Genomic DNA, 12,825 nt, shown 5'->3' on the forward strand with positions numbered 1-12,825 from the left:
GAGGGTCCCAAGCCAGGTGCTGGTTGCTCACCACTGGCATCCAAGCTGCTCAGAGATCTGAGGATCACAGTTCAAAGCCAGCCCAAGCAGCAAAGTCCGTGAGAATCTCATCTCTCATGAACCAGCAAAAAGTTGCAAATGGAGATGTGGCTCAAGTGGTAGCATAAAAGCTAGTGGAAAGTACCCAGGCCCTGAATTCAAGTACCAACACACACACACACACACACACACACACACACACACACACACACACACACACATGCCGAGCATGGGGTCCTGTGTCACTTCCTTCCTCCACCGGATGCTGGTGAGACTAGTGAAGGAATTCCTCCTGGCCAGGATTGCCTGCTCCAGGCCTCCCCGGGTCCTGCCGGTGGCCTTGATTCTGGGGTCCATTTAGAGAAGTGACTTCCTGTCCATCAGACTGCCTTACCCATCACCACAGTGCAAGCCGTGAGCACGATGCCAATTCCGCAGAGGCCCGTAGCGCACACCGGGAATCCCAGCTACTCGGGAAGCTGAGATCTGAGCATCGTGGCGTGAAGCTAACGCCCAGGTCAGACACCTCTGTGAGACTCTCGCCTCCAATGAAGCAGCAAAAACCACCAGTGGAGGTGTGGCCCCAGTGGTAGAGCCCAAACCTGGAGCAAAAACAAAAAATGCTAAGGGAGAATGGCCTGGCACTGCGCAGCCGGGAACAGGTGGCAAGGCCAGGGAGCTGCCTGGGCCTTCAGAGGATCACGAGGGTGGGGCTGATGGCATCAGGAGGGTCTTCACCTGGATTCATGGGGGGGGGGGCTGGGCGGGGCCTGTATGAGAGGAAGCAGGAAGGTGTAAAGCAGGGATGGACCAGCAGAGAGGCTGCCATATTCTCAACAGCTAGGAGATACAGCTTGAAGACCCCTGCTGTGCCAGTGGCAGTCCCCCCCTCCCCCGCTACCCCTCTTTGGCTTTTATTATTGTTTTATTTTGTGGTTACCCATAAGGAGATTTGAACTCGGGGCCTCACTCTCTTGGGTGGCTTTTTACTTCTTTTTTTTTTTTTTTTAAATTTAAGGCTGGTGCTCTACCACTCACACCATACCTCCACGTCCAGCTTTTTTTTCCCACCCCCTCTGGTTCATGGGAGATAAGAGTCTCTTGGATGATGTCTGCCCAGTCTGGCCTCATACAGCTATCCTCGGATCCCAGCCTCCTGAGTAGCTAGGATTCCAGTTGTGAGCCACCAGAGCCAGGCAATTACTGAGGTGTGAACTCAGGGGCCACATGAGCTGGCTCAACTTGCCGGTTCCGCCAGCATGCTACTTCTACAGCCATGCCTCTAGCCTGGGATTTGCTGGTTACTTGGGAGATGGAGTCTGAAGGACTTTATTGCTCAGGCTAGCTTTGAACCACAATCCTCAGGATCTCAGACTCCCTCACTAGCTAAGATTATAGGTGTGAGGTGGGCTCTGCTCCTCTCTGAGTGTGCCAGGAGAGCCCACTGGGTGAGAGCCTGCTTGTTAGCCTGGAGCAAGGGAGACAGAGAGCTGGACATCCTCTCCGTGTGCCATATGGTGGTTAGGGTGGGGCGGGGGCATAAAGGAACATGTCTGTGACTTTTTCTGGAAATGGAAAGTCCTTTCCCTAATAGCCCCGCTGCTGGCCTTGAACCTCCGGCCACTATCTTCCCCCAGCCCGTGTGACAGAGGCAGGGCAGCTCCTGCTCACCCGCGTGTCCCGATCTCGGCGTTCTCCTGAAGGCCTGGCCTCGGCACGCATGCTCTCTGCAGGTTCTGTGTTTGTCAAGCAGCTGGTGGGGGAAATGAGGGGGTGCTACTGGCTCCCAAGTGGGAAGGGATTGGCTGTGCCTATACCTTGGGATTTTCTTATCCCCCTCTGTGGATGGCCGGTCCAGCTTCCTTCAGATGGAAACACTGGAGGACTTTTCGGCTGAGGTAAGGCCCATGAGAACAGAGCTGGGAAAAAATCGGCCGTTTTTGTGGTTTGGGGGTTTGAAGCGAGTTTCACAACTCCCCAGCACGGGGTCCGGTCAGATGTGTTCCCGCTGGCTGGGCCGTTTTCCTACTTGCCCTGGGCTTGACAGCCTGCCGGCTGGGCTGAGAAGAAAGGTCTCAGCTAGCCTGTCCACTCCCTTCCTGGCTTCCCTTCTTTGGGGGTGGGGAGGGAGGACAGTAATCTTGGGGAACTGTGAAGTTGGAACTTTTTTTTTTGTCAGTCGTGAGGTTTGAACTCAGAGCCTGGGCCTGGGCGTTGTCCCTGAGCTCTTCAGCTCAAGGCTAGCGCTCTACCTCTTTGAACCATAGCACCACTTCCGGTTTTGGGGGGCTCATTCACTGGAGGTAAGAGAGTCTCACGGACTTTCCTGTCCAGGCTGGCTTTGAACTGTGCTCCTCAGATCTCAGCCTCCTGAGTAGCTAGGATGACAGGCCTGAGCCACCAGCACCTAGCTTAGAACCATGTATCTGTTTCTTTTTTGTGGGGGAGCGCTGTTCTTATAGCTTGTGTTTCATCCTTTGGCCTGGAGACAAAGAAAAGCCATCCACCTGGCCATCTTGGAAATCTTCCCATCTTGGAAATCTTTCTCAGTTGTACCCCTAAAAGCTTTATTTTGGGGGGCTGGCTAGGGGGAGGGCAGGAAGGACCTAGGGATTTATAGTGCTGTGATCTTGGGTTATGGCTGGCTACCATGAAGTCCTGGAAGGACCTCCTGTGGAATTTAGGATGAGAAGAGGGTTTACAGGGACGTACACACAGCCTGACCTGGCTCACCAGAGCTCCTCTGTCTCCCTGGAACATAGTAGGGGTGGAGAGGAGGGTCCCCAAGATCTACAACTACCTCCAGATTGCTTGATTCCCACCACCACCTCCCATCCACCAGCTTGTCTTTCCATGCTGGGAAGTCCCAAAGCTATCTCAGGGCAACTGGGGCAGAACTGAAATTAGTGACATGTGTCTCTCTGGCTTCTGGGCTCTGCCTCCCACCCACTCACACTCCCCCCGCCCCAAGTCTCCCAACAGGAACCTCCAAAAAACAAGGAGCCTACCCCTCCCCCAGCCTTGGAATAAGTGTTGATTTCTTACGCGCGACCCAGTCCAGTCTAGGCCAGCCTGGCCCCCTGCCCCACTGGCTGGGAGCAGTGGTCTCCAGGGGTTGGTGTGTGTGTGGTTCTGGACCCCACCATTTCTCTGCTTTTGGGGGGGAAGGGGCCCAATGGGCTGAGACTCCCCTGTATATTTGATGTATAATCCTTCTGTCAAATCCTGTTAACAGGAGAGGTTGGGGGGGTGGCTGGAGGGGTGTGTGGAGTTGGGAGGGGTGGAGGTTGGGGGGGGGGCGAAGGCACCATGGGAAGGCATTCTTGGCCCAGGGCCTGGTGAGGGCAGTGGGAATAGAATCTCAGCAATCATTTCTTCTACTCAGATCAGGACAGTCTTTGGCCAGTACCAAGTGAGGGTGGGCAGCTGGAGAAAAACGGCCCAGTCTGGGAACCAGCGGCCAAGGCCAAATTCTAACGTAGAATAAGCTCCTAGGTGTCTGGGTGTTTGGGGACTTGGTTGGGGAGCGAGTGAGGTGGTCACACTGCTATGGTGGGTTAAGGCGTGGTGAGCTAGTATTGGGGGATATTCCCACAGGACGGCACACGGGGACAAAGCAAGAGAGGTATGTGGCTAGAGGTCAACGTCTGGATGGACATTCTGGAAGGTTCCAGAAGTTCTCCAGCAGATCACACCAGCCTGGATGAAGGAATGATACCTGATGAGCAGGCACAGGCTGCATGACAGGATTGGGACTGGGTCACCGCCACAGGGAGAGGCCCAAGGAGGCTGGGGTACTCTGGGTGTGTGTTTTGGGTGTGTGTCCCCCTCTTGTTCCCTGACCATGTCCCCCTCCCAGCTTCCTGTTTCTGTTTTGGGGCCACAGGAACTTCCTCTTCTCATCACCCATCAAAAAAGGCTTTCTGAACCAGATGCCAGTGTCATGCCTGTCATCCTAAGTTATTCAGGAGGCTGAGATCTGAAGATCCACTGGTTCAAAGCCAGCCCCCACAGGAAAGTCCGTGAGAGTCTTACCTCCCATTAACTACCCCCCCAAAAGCCAGAAGTGGAGCTGTGATTCAAGCGGTAGAACAGGCCCTGGCACCCGGCACATACAAATGGCTTCCTGGTCCCAACAGAAAGTCTAATAGCAGGAATTGGTCATCTTAGCCCAAGAGAGGCAGGAGGGGGGCCTCTATACACTGCCCAAGGTCACCCAAGGTCACTGTGGTCCTCGGTTCTGCCAGAGTGACTTTAAGCAGCCATTAGTTCACTTAGCCCCATCTCCTTCCTCCTCTCCTCTCCTTTTCCCCCTCCTCCTCCCCTCCCTGTCCCCCTTCTCTTCCTCCCTCTTCCTTTTTCTCCCTCCTCACCATCCTTCACCACTTCCCCCTCCTCCTTTTTGTCCTCCCAGTTCCCCTCCTGGCTCCCCTCTCTTCCTCCGCCCCCTCCCTCTCCTCTTGTTCCTCTTCCTCCTTCCTTTCCTTGGGGACCCTCCCTTCCTTCCTTCCTCCTCCTGGAGTGTACTGACGCACAGTACAGGCATTCCCACGCAGCAGCACCGTTGGGGCTGCACACCTACACGCATGCACGCCATGCGCATGCTCAGACCAGAACCGGTGGGTGCCTGGGCCCGGGCAGGGGTACCGCAGGCCTGGTGGTACCTTGGTGCCCATAGGACTGTGTGGAGTGAGCTCATGTGTGTGTGAGCATGTGGGAGTCTGTGGAGGATCCTGCACCTGTGCACGGCTTGTCGGGGAGCCATCTCTCACCCCCAGCTCCATCTGGCTCCCACCCGGAGCACAGCTTTATCTGTGTGTGTATGCGCATGTGCCTGCTGGTACTGGGACTTGAACTTAAGGTTGCGGTCCTGTTGCTGAGCCTTTCCATTCAAGGCTGCTGGAGCTCTGGAGCTCTACCACTGGAGCCACAGCTCCACTTCTGTGTGTGTGTGTGTTGTTGTTTTTTTAATTTTTTGTCAGTCCTGGGGCTTGGACTTGGGGCCTGAGTACTGTCTCTGGCTTCTTTTTGCTCAAGGATAGTGTTCTACCACTTGAGCCACAGCCCCATTTACAGCTTTTTCTGTTGATGTGTTGCTGAGGAATCGAACCCAGGACTTTGTGCATGTTAGACGAGCACTCTAGCGCGAAGCCACATTCCCAGCCCCTCCACTTCTGGTGTTTTAGTGGTTCACTGGAGGTAAGAGTCTCATGGACTTTCCTGCCCGGGCTGGCTTTGAGCTGGGGTCCTCAGATCTCAGCCTCTTGGGTAGCTGGGATGACAGGCCTGAGCCACCAGAGCCCCTGACTCTGAGGATAGCTTCTTACCAAGTGAAACTGAGCCATGCGCTGGTGGCTCACACCTACCATCCTAGTTACTCAGGAGGCTGGGATCTGAGGATCTCAGTTTGAAGCCAACAAAGTCCATGAGACTCTTTATCTCCAATGAACCACCAAAAAGCTGGAAATAGAGGTATGGCTCAAGTGGTAAAGCACCAGCCTTGAGCACCAAAGCTCAGAGACAGCACCCAGGCCCTGAGTTCAAGCCCTAGGACTCTCTCTCTCTCTCTCTCTCTCTCTCACACACACACACACACACACACACACACACACACACACACACACACACGCTAGGTACCTTCCTCTTAGGGGCCCTGAAACATCCCCTTACTACCCCACCTCCCCAGGGAACCAGAGTACACTTACCCACAAAGTCTGGGGAGGGGGTCACCCAGTCCCAGGGCCTGGCACCTGGCCGGGGGGCTCCCCGTTCTCTAAGGGGAGGCATAAAATCCACACTCACCAATTGTTTACACCGAGGTCCTTCAGGCCATAATTAAGTCTCCCTCACTGGAATCTTATCAGCCAGGTATCTTCGGCAGATGCTGAAGGGGAAACAGCCCAGAAGCAGCTAACGAAGGAAACTTGGCCAGGTTTGAGACTCTGAAGAATAGACCTTTGTTGCCATCTCCCTTCTCCTCCCCCCCCCACCCCATGCCCACCCCTGCTCTGGACTTCATCTGCCGCCCTAGGGGATGGGGTTGGGTGGGATCGGGTGGGCCCCAGCCCTGGCAGTGCCCTGCTTCCTTGCAAGCCCCCCTCTCCCCACTCACCAGCCTGCTTCTCCAACTTCAGTGGCATCAGTGGGGTGCTCTAGGCTCAGGTCCAAGAACTGGGTCCTGAGGGCATTCCTCCCCTGCCCTCAATACCCCACCTGTGCGTGGCAGATCCTGACATCTGCTCTTGGCGGGCATCGCAGTCAGCCTGGAGCCGAGGGAGGGGGGTGGTGGTGGTGAGGAAGAGTGACCTCTGATTACCCACCATCCCCAGTGACCCAGCACCCCATCACCTCTACCAGGCCTAGTCCTGGCACCTTCTCTCAACCTCTGCACCTAGGCTAAGTGGACTGTTCCAGCCATTCAGAATACATTGCCCTGCTCTTCCTCTGAATTGCTACTTTTTTTGTTTGATCTGTGTCAGTACTGGGACTTGAACTCAGGGCCTGGGTGCTGTCCCTGAGCTTTTCCTCTCAAGGCTGGCGCTCTACCAGCTGAGCCACAGCTCCATTTCTGGCTTTCTGGTGGTTCATTGGAGATAAGAGTCTCACAGACTTTTCTGCCTGGGCTGGCTTTGAACTGCGATCCTCAGATCTCAGCCTCCTAGGTAACTAGGATGACAGGCATGAGCCACAGGTGCCTTGATCATCTTGGGTTTTTCTTTAGGTTTGACTGATTCCTGATTGTTTGAACTCTGATCACGTTTCTCATCAAATCCTACCACCTACTCAAATTGATAAGGAATCCCTGAGAGAACTCCAGGATGTTTCTAGAAGTTGCTGATGGTCTTCAGATGGAATGGGGACAGATTGACCAGGTAGACAAGAATGAGACATTTCAGGTAGCAGAATATCTGAACCAGAGCTCTGGGGGACACTGCAGAGCTGGCACTGTACAGAGCGCCCCAAATACAAGTACTAAGGAGGCTGAGATCTGAGGTTCACAGTAAAAAGCCAGCCCAGGCAGGGAAGTCTGTGAGTCTCTTTATTTCCAATGAGCCAGCAGAAAACTGGACGTGGAGCTGTGGCTCAAAGCCCTAGAGTGCTAGCCTTGAACAAAAGAGGTCATGGGCAGCACCCAAACCCTGTGTTCAAGCCCCTGGACTAACCGGGAAACACCAATGACAAAAACCATCAAGTGATTTGCTACAAGAAATCCCTCACCTAAACAAGGTGAGGAGGAGCCAGCGCAGAGCTGGACCTTGGATGGTATGAGTCAGGGGGCTCTTGGGGGTTCCCAGCATCTTTTGTAAAGGTCTGCCCCCAGACTCATGCCTTCAGACTCAGTGTTACCCTCTCTCCCCATCCTTCATTCACTCATCCAGCACCAGGAGACTGCCGGCGATCTGTGGGACAGACTGCTTCCAGGGCAAGAACAAGACAAAGAACAACGCAAGGATGGGATCCCATTGACCTTTCTGTCAACAGCAAACACCAATGGGAGGCTCACGGAGCCAGGGGCCTGGCCCTCCCCAGAGGCTGTGTGGGGACCGGAATCCAGCTCCTTCCAGAAGAGCCGAGCAGGCAGGACGTGGGTGGTGGGCAGGTCCCGAGACTGTGGCTCTTGGCCGGGCTTTGGCGTTGGGCTTGGCGTGCGGCCGCGGGGGAGGTTTGTGTGGGCACGTCCCAGGGCTGCCTGCCCACCCCACCTGAGACCAAGAGCTACAGCAGGCTGGCTTACCCAGGTCTTGCTCTAGCCAGGTAAAGCTGAACCCTGCAAGGCGAGGCAAGTCAAATGGGGCACCGATGGCTCATGCCTATGAATCCTGGCTACTCAAGAGGCTGAGATCTGAGGATCAGAGGTCGAAGCCAGCTTGGGCAGGAAAAGTTCAAGAGAGCCGTATCTCCAATAAACCTACCAAAAAAAAAAAAAAAAAAGGCAGAAGGGGAGCAGTGGTTCGAGTGGTAGAGTGCCAGTCTTCAGCAAAAAAGGCTAGGCATGAATGAAGCCCCAAGTTCAAGCCCTAGTACTGGCATAAAAAAATAATAATAAAGAGATAAGTTGCCTGATGGCATGGCCTTAAAGGAGGACAGAGAACCGCCCTGTTTGGCTTTCGGTCATTCATTCAGTCACTCAACACTCAGCCTTCTGTGCATTAGATAGAACCTATGTTGGGGGCATCTAGCCAGATGGTCCCATAGAAAACAAGAGACAAGACACTCGCACATCTATGTTCAGTGCTGCACTATTCACAACAGCCAAGTATGGAACAGCCTGGATGCCCTACAATAGATGAGTGAATCCAAAAAATGTGGTAGCTATACATAATGGAATTTTACACAGCCATTAGAAAGAACAACGTTAGGTCATTTGCAGGGAAATGGATGGACCTAGAGCAAATCGTGTTAGTGAGGAAAGCCAACCTTAGAGAGACAAATGGCTCATGTTTCCTTCCATATGTGGAAGCTAGATCTAAAATACACCAGGACATGATAAATGATACAGGACTCCAGCCATTCACACGCAGCGAGACCAGAGGAGGATATGCTTACCAGAGGAACACAAAGGCCCAATGCCTGTGTGCATCTGATCATAGCACATAATGGACATAGAAGTTTTTTTCTTCATTGCTGTCTTTCTTTTCTTTTTGTCTTGTTTATCTGTCTTTGGGAGGGTAAGGTGGTACAGAAATGGAGGGACACAGGGTGAACAAATGTAGCTGTGGTACTCACTAGATACTATGTGGAAAATGAACTCTATAGTTGGTGGTCGGAGAAAGGAGGGAAAAAGAATGGGTGAGAGCCAGGGAAGAGGTGATATTATCCAAAAAGAAATGAAATCTTTATCTGAGTTAACTGTAACCTCTCTGCACAACACCTTTGGAATAACAATTTTTAAAAAGCCAGGTGCCAGGGGCTCAAGACTGTCACCCTAGCTTCTCAAGAGGCTGAGATCTGAGGATTGGGGTTCCAATGAACCACCCGAAAACCAGAAGTGGCACTGAGCCTCAAAGTGGTAGAGCTTTCTCCTTGAACAAAAAGAGCTCAGAGACAGCACCAAGCCCCACAACCAACAAAAGAAAAAAAGAGCCAGGTGCTGGTGGCTCACGCTTGTAATCCTAGCTACTCAGGAGGCTAAGATCTGAGGGTTGCGTGGTTCAAAGGCAGTCTGGGGCAGGAGAGTCTGTGAGACTTTTTTTTTTTTTTTTGCTCAAGGCTAGCACTCTGCCACTTGAGCCACAGCGCCACTTCTGGCCGTTTTTTTTTCTAGATATGTGGTGCTGGGGAATCGAACCCAGGGCTTCATGTATACGAGGCAAGCACTCTTGCCACTAGGCCATATTCCCAGCCCTCTGTGAGACTCTTATCTCCACCAGAAAACTGGAAGTGGCACGGTGGCTCAAGTGGTAGAGCCCTACCTAGCCTTGAGCTGAAGAGCTCAGGGACAGTGCCCAGGCCCAGAGTGCAAGGCATCACGGCCAGCAGCAACAACAACAACAACAAAAAGAATAAGAAGAGAGGGAGAGGGGGGCTGGTCCAGCTGGTTCTGGGGTCAACTCCCGGTCCCCTCCCCCAGCAGGGCCAAGGCCAGTCTGGTCAGACTCCGTGCCGTGTCACTGTGATGTGTGTCTCCCCACGGAGTGCCTATTCCTCCAGTGGTACCCTGACACCCTGGGCAATGGTTGGCACCAGGATGGACCCAGGATGGATATGGTAGGATTTATGGACTCAGGGTCTTGCCTGTCTCAGACCCCTGGCCGGGGGGGGGGGGGGCGGGGTTCCCAGAAAACTGAGTTTCTGAGTGCTGGGTGGCTGCTGTCTACACAGAAAGCCATCAGTCTGGGAAATCGCCCCCCAAATCACAACAGTGTGTGTGTGGGGGGGGGGGGGGCGGCTGATGTAGGCCTAAGCTTCCTGAAAGAGGAAGTCCTCTGCATGTTTTTGTTTGTCTGTGTGTCTGTGTGTGTGTGTGTGTGTGTGTGTGTGTGTGTGTGTGGTGTGTCCTATGGGTATGTGTATGCCTCTTTAGTCTGCATATGTAGACTCAGGTACACCTGTACCTGAGTATGCGCGTGTGCGCACAGTTGCACATGCATCTATGAATGCACATGTCCATATCTCTGTGTACATGTGCATATCTATGTGCAAAGGCGTGCATGTTTCTATATGTGTGCCCACTTCTGTGCCTGAGTGTGTGCCTGCCCCTTTGTGTGTGTAGACACAGCCCTCTTTGGCTTGACTCCTTATTTATTTATTTTTGTCAATTGTGGGCTTGAACTCAGGGCCCTGTCCCCGAGCCCTTTTGCTCGAGGCTAGCGCTCTATCACGTGGAGCCACAGCTGTACTTCTGGTTTTCTGGAGGTTCGCCGGAGGTAAAAGTCTCCTGGACTTTCTCACCTGAGCTGGGCTGGCTTTCAACTGGGATCCTCAGCTCTCAGCCTCCTGAGTAGCTAGGATGACAGGTGTGAGCCGCTGTGCCTGGCTGGCTTGCACTTGTAGGTGTCCTAGTCTGCTCTTCTGTCCCAGCCCACTTTCCCCGCAAGTGTTGACTCAGGGAGGAACAGACAGCCTGGCTTCAGGACTTCCTGCCGGGGCAGAAGTGGTGCCTTGAAAAGGGAACAATTATGTCTTAAGTGGGTGCTGAGGACCTGAGGCAGGCAGTGCCCCATAGGGGACCCAGGCCAAGAGGCCAAGGTGCAAACTCGGAGCTTGGATGGGTCCTCGGAGGCGATGCACATGGCAGGAAGCTCCTGTTCCTGAGCTGGCAGGGCCGGACAGGCACTCAAGCTTTCCCTAAACACTCGCCCCATTCAGGCTCAGGCTGGGAACTCCGGGCCTGGATACCCCCATCTACTGCTGTGGAAGACAAGGACAGTGTGACCGAGGTCACCCCAGTAAAGACCACAAGCAGGCCCAGGCAGCTGAGGGCTCCAGGCTGCTGCTGCTGGTGGTTGAATCAGCAATGGAACCATAACCTGGTCCCCCCGGAGCTGCCACTGTCCCCTTATGAGAGACATGAGAGACACTGGCTGTACAGACAGAAGCCACTTGATGGGTGTGTGTGTGAATGAATGCTAAGCTCTGCCCCTTCTGTCTTAGTCCCTCCCCTTTCTGTGTGGTCTCCAGATCAGGCTGCGAACAAGGCTGGAACTCAGGGTTTGTCAGAGAATAGAATACAGAGAGAGTCTTTGCACCCTCCCTTCTTTCCTTCCTTCCTTCCTTCCTTCCTTCCTTCCTTCCTTCCTTCCTTCCTTCCTTCCTTCCTTCCTTCTTGCCTTCCTTCCTGCCTTCCTTCTCTCTCTCTCTCTCTCTCTCTCTCCTTGTGGGGCTTGAACTCAGGACCTGGGCACTGTCATAAGATGGACACTGGTGGCTCATGCCTATAATCCTGGCTACTCCAGAGGCTGAGATCTAAGGATTTTTATTTGAAGCCAGCCCCAGCAGGAAAGTCTATGAGACTCCAGTGAACCACCCCAAAATCTGGAAGTGGAAGCTCAAGTTGTAGAGCACCAGCCTTGAGCGCCAAAGCTCAGGGACAGCCTGAGGCCCTGAGTTCAAGTCGTAGTACCAGCAGGTGTACATACAATCCAGAGCACCTGGCCCAGGCTGTGGTGGGCTCAGGCCTCCCCTTTAAGCCCTGGAACTCATCACCAATTCGCTTGCCACCTGCCTTAAGGAAAGCAGGCCTCACTCTGCCCATCTGTCTCACTCAGACTCTCCTCACCCAAGTGGGTAGAATACCCCAAAAGTTGTGCTGTGAAGTGTGGGGGGGGGGGCCATACATTTTAACCTTTCTTGAGTTGGGGAAGGTGGGTTGGCAGGAACTCGGGTGGTGGCATAAGCCAGTGCCTTTCAAAGGTCCCCTTCATTTAGGGTGTGGGGGGTATCTGGGCTCTGGGCCCATACCGCGCTAGGCAGCCACGAGCTGGCAAGCTGTTAATAATTAACCCTGGACCTGGGCCTTGACCTCAAGGGCCTGTGTGTAAACAGTCCTTTCTGGCCAGGCGTCCACAGCCTGCAGGAGCCCACAGGGCCCCTCCTGGCTCCTCTGCCCCTTGATCTCTTCTTCTGTGGGCCTGGGCCTGGCCTCCCTCCCCCTCGTGGAAGAATGGCCAGCTTGTCTGGACACTTGAAACTCTCTGACTCCAGGCCCAGGCCCAGTCTTGTTCTCTTTGCAAACTCACTCCCTCCCTCCCTCCCTCCCTCCCTCCCTCCCTCCCTCCCTCCCTCCCTCCCTCCCTCCCTCCTTCCCTCCCTCCCTCCCTCCTTCCCTTCCTTCCTCCCTTCCTCCCTCCTTCCCTCCCTTCCTCCCTTCCTCCTTTCCTTCCTCTTCCCTCCCTCCCTCCCTCCCTTCCTTCTTTCCTTCCTTCTTTCCTTCCTTCTTTCTCCTCTCTTTATCTCTCTCTCTCTTTCATGGGGCTTGAACTGTGGGCCTGGGCCCTGTCCCTGAGCTCTTGTGCTCAAGGCTAGCACTCTACCACTTTGAGCCACAGTGCCACTTCAAGTTTTCTGGTTGTTCATTGGAGATAAGAGTCTCCTGGACTGTCTTGCCCAGGCTGGCTTTGAACTGCGATCCTCAGATCTCAGCCTCCTCAGTAGCTGGGATTATAGTTGTAAGTTACTAGTGTCTACCTCTGATTCTTCTTCTTTAAAAAAAAATTGGTTCTCCCCACCCCCTTGATCTTCTTTTCTTTTTCTTCATTTTTAGCCATCATGGGACTTCAATTCAGAGCCTGGGCACTGTCCCTGAGCTTTTGGGCTCAAGGCCAGTGTTCTTCCACTTTGAGTCAC

Source organism: Perognathus longimembris, chromosome 20 (assembly GCF_023159225.1).
Source record: "Perognathus longimembris pacificus isolate PPM17 chromosome 20, ASM2315922v1, whole genome shotgun sequence".
NCBI classification, from domain to species: Eukaryota; Metazoa; Chordata; class Mammalia; order Rodentia; family Heteromyidae; genus Perognathus; species Perognathus longimembris.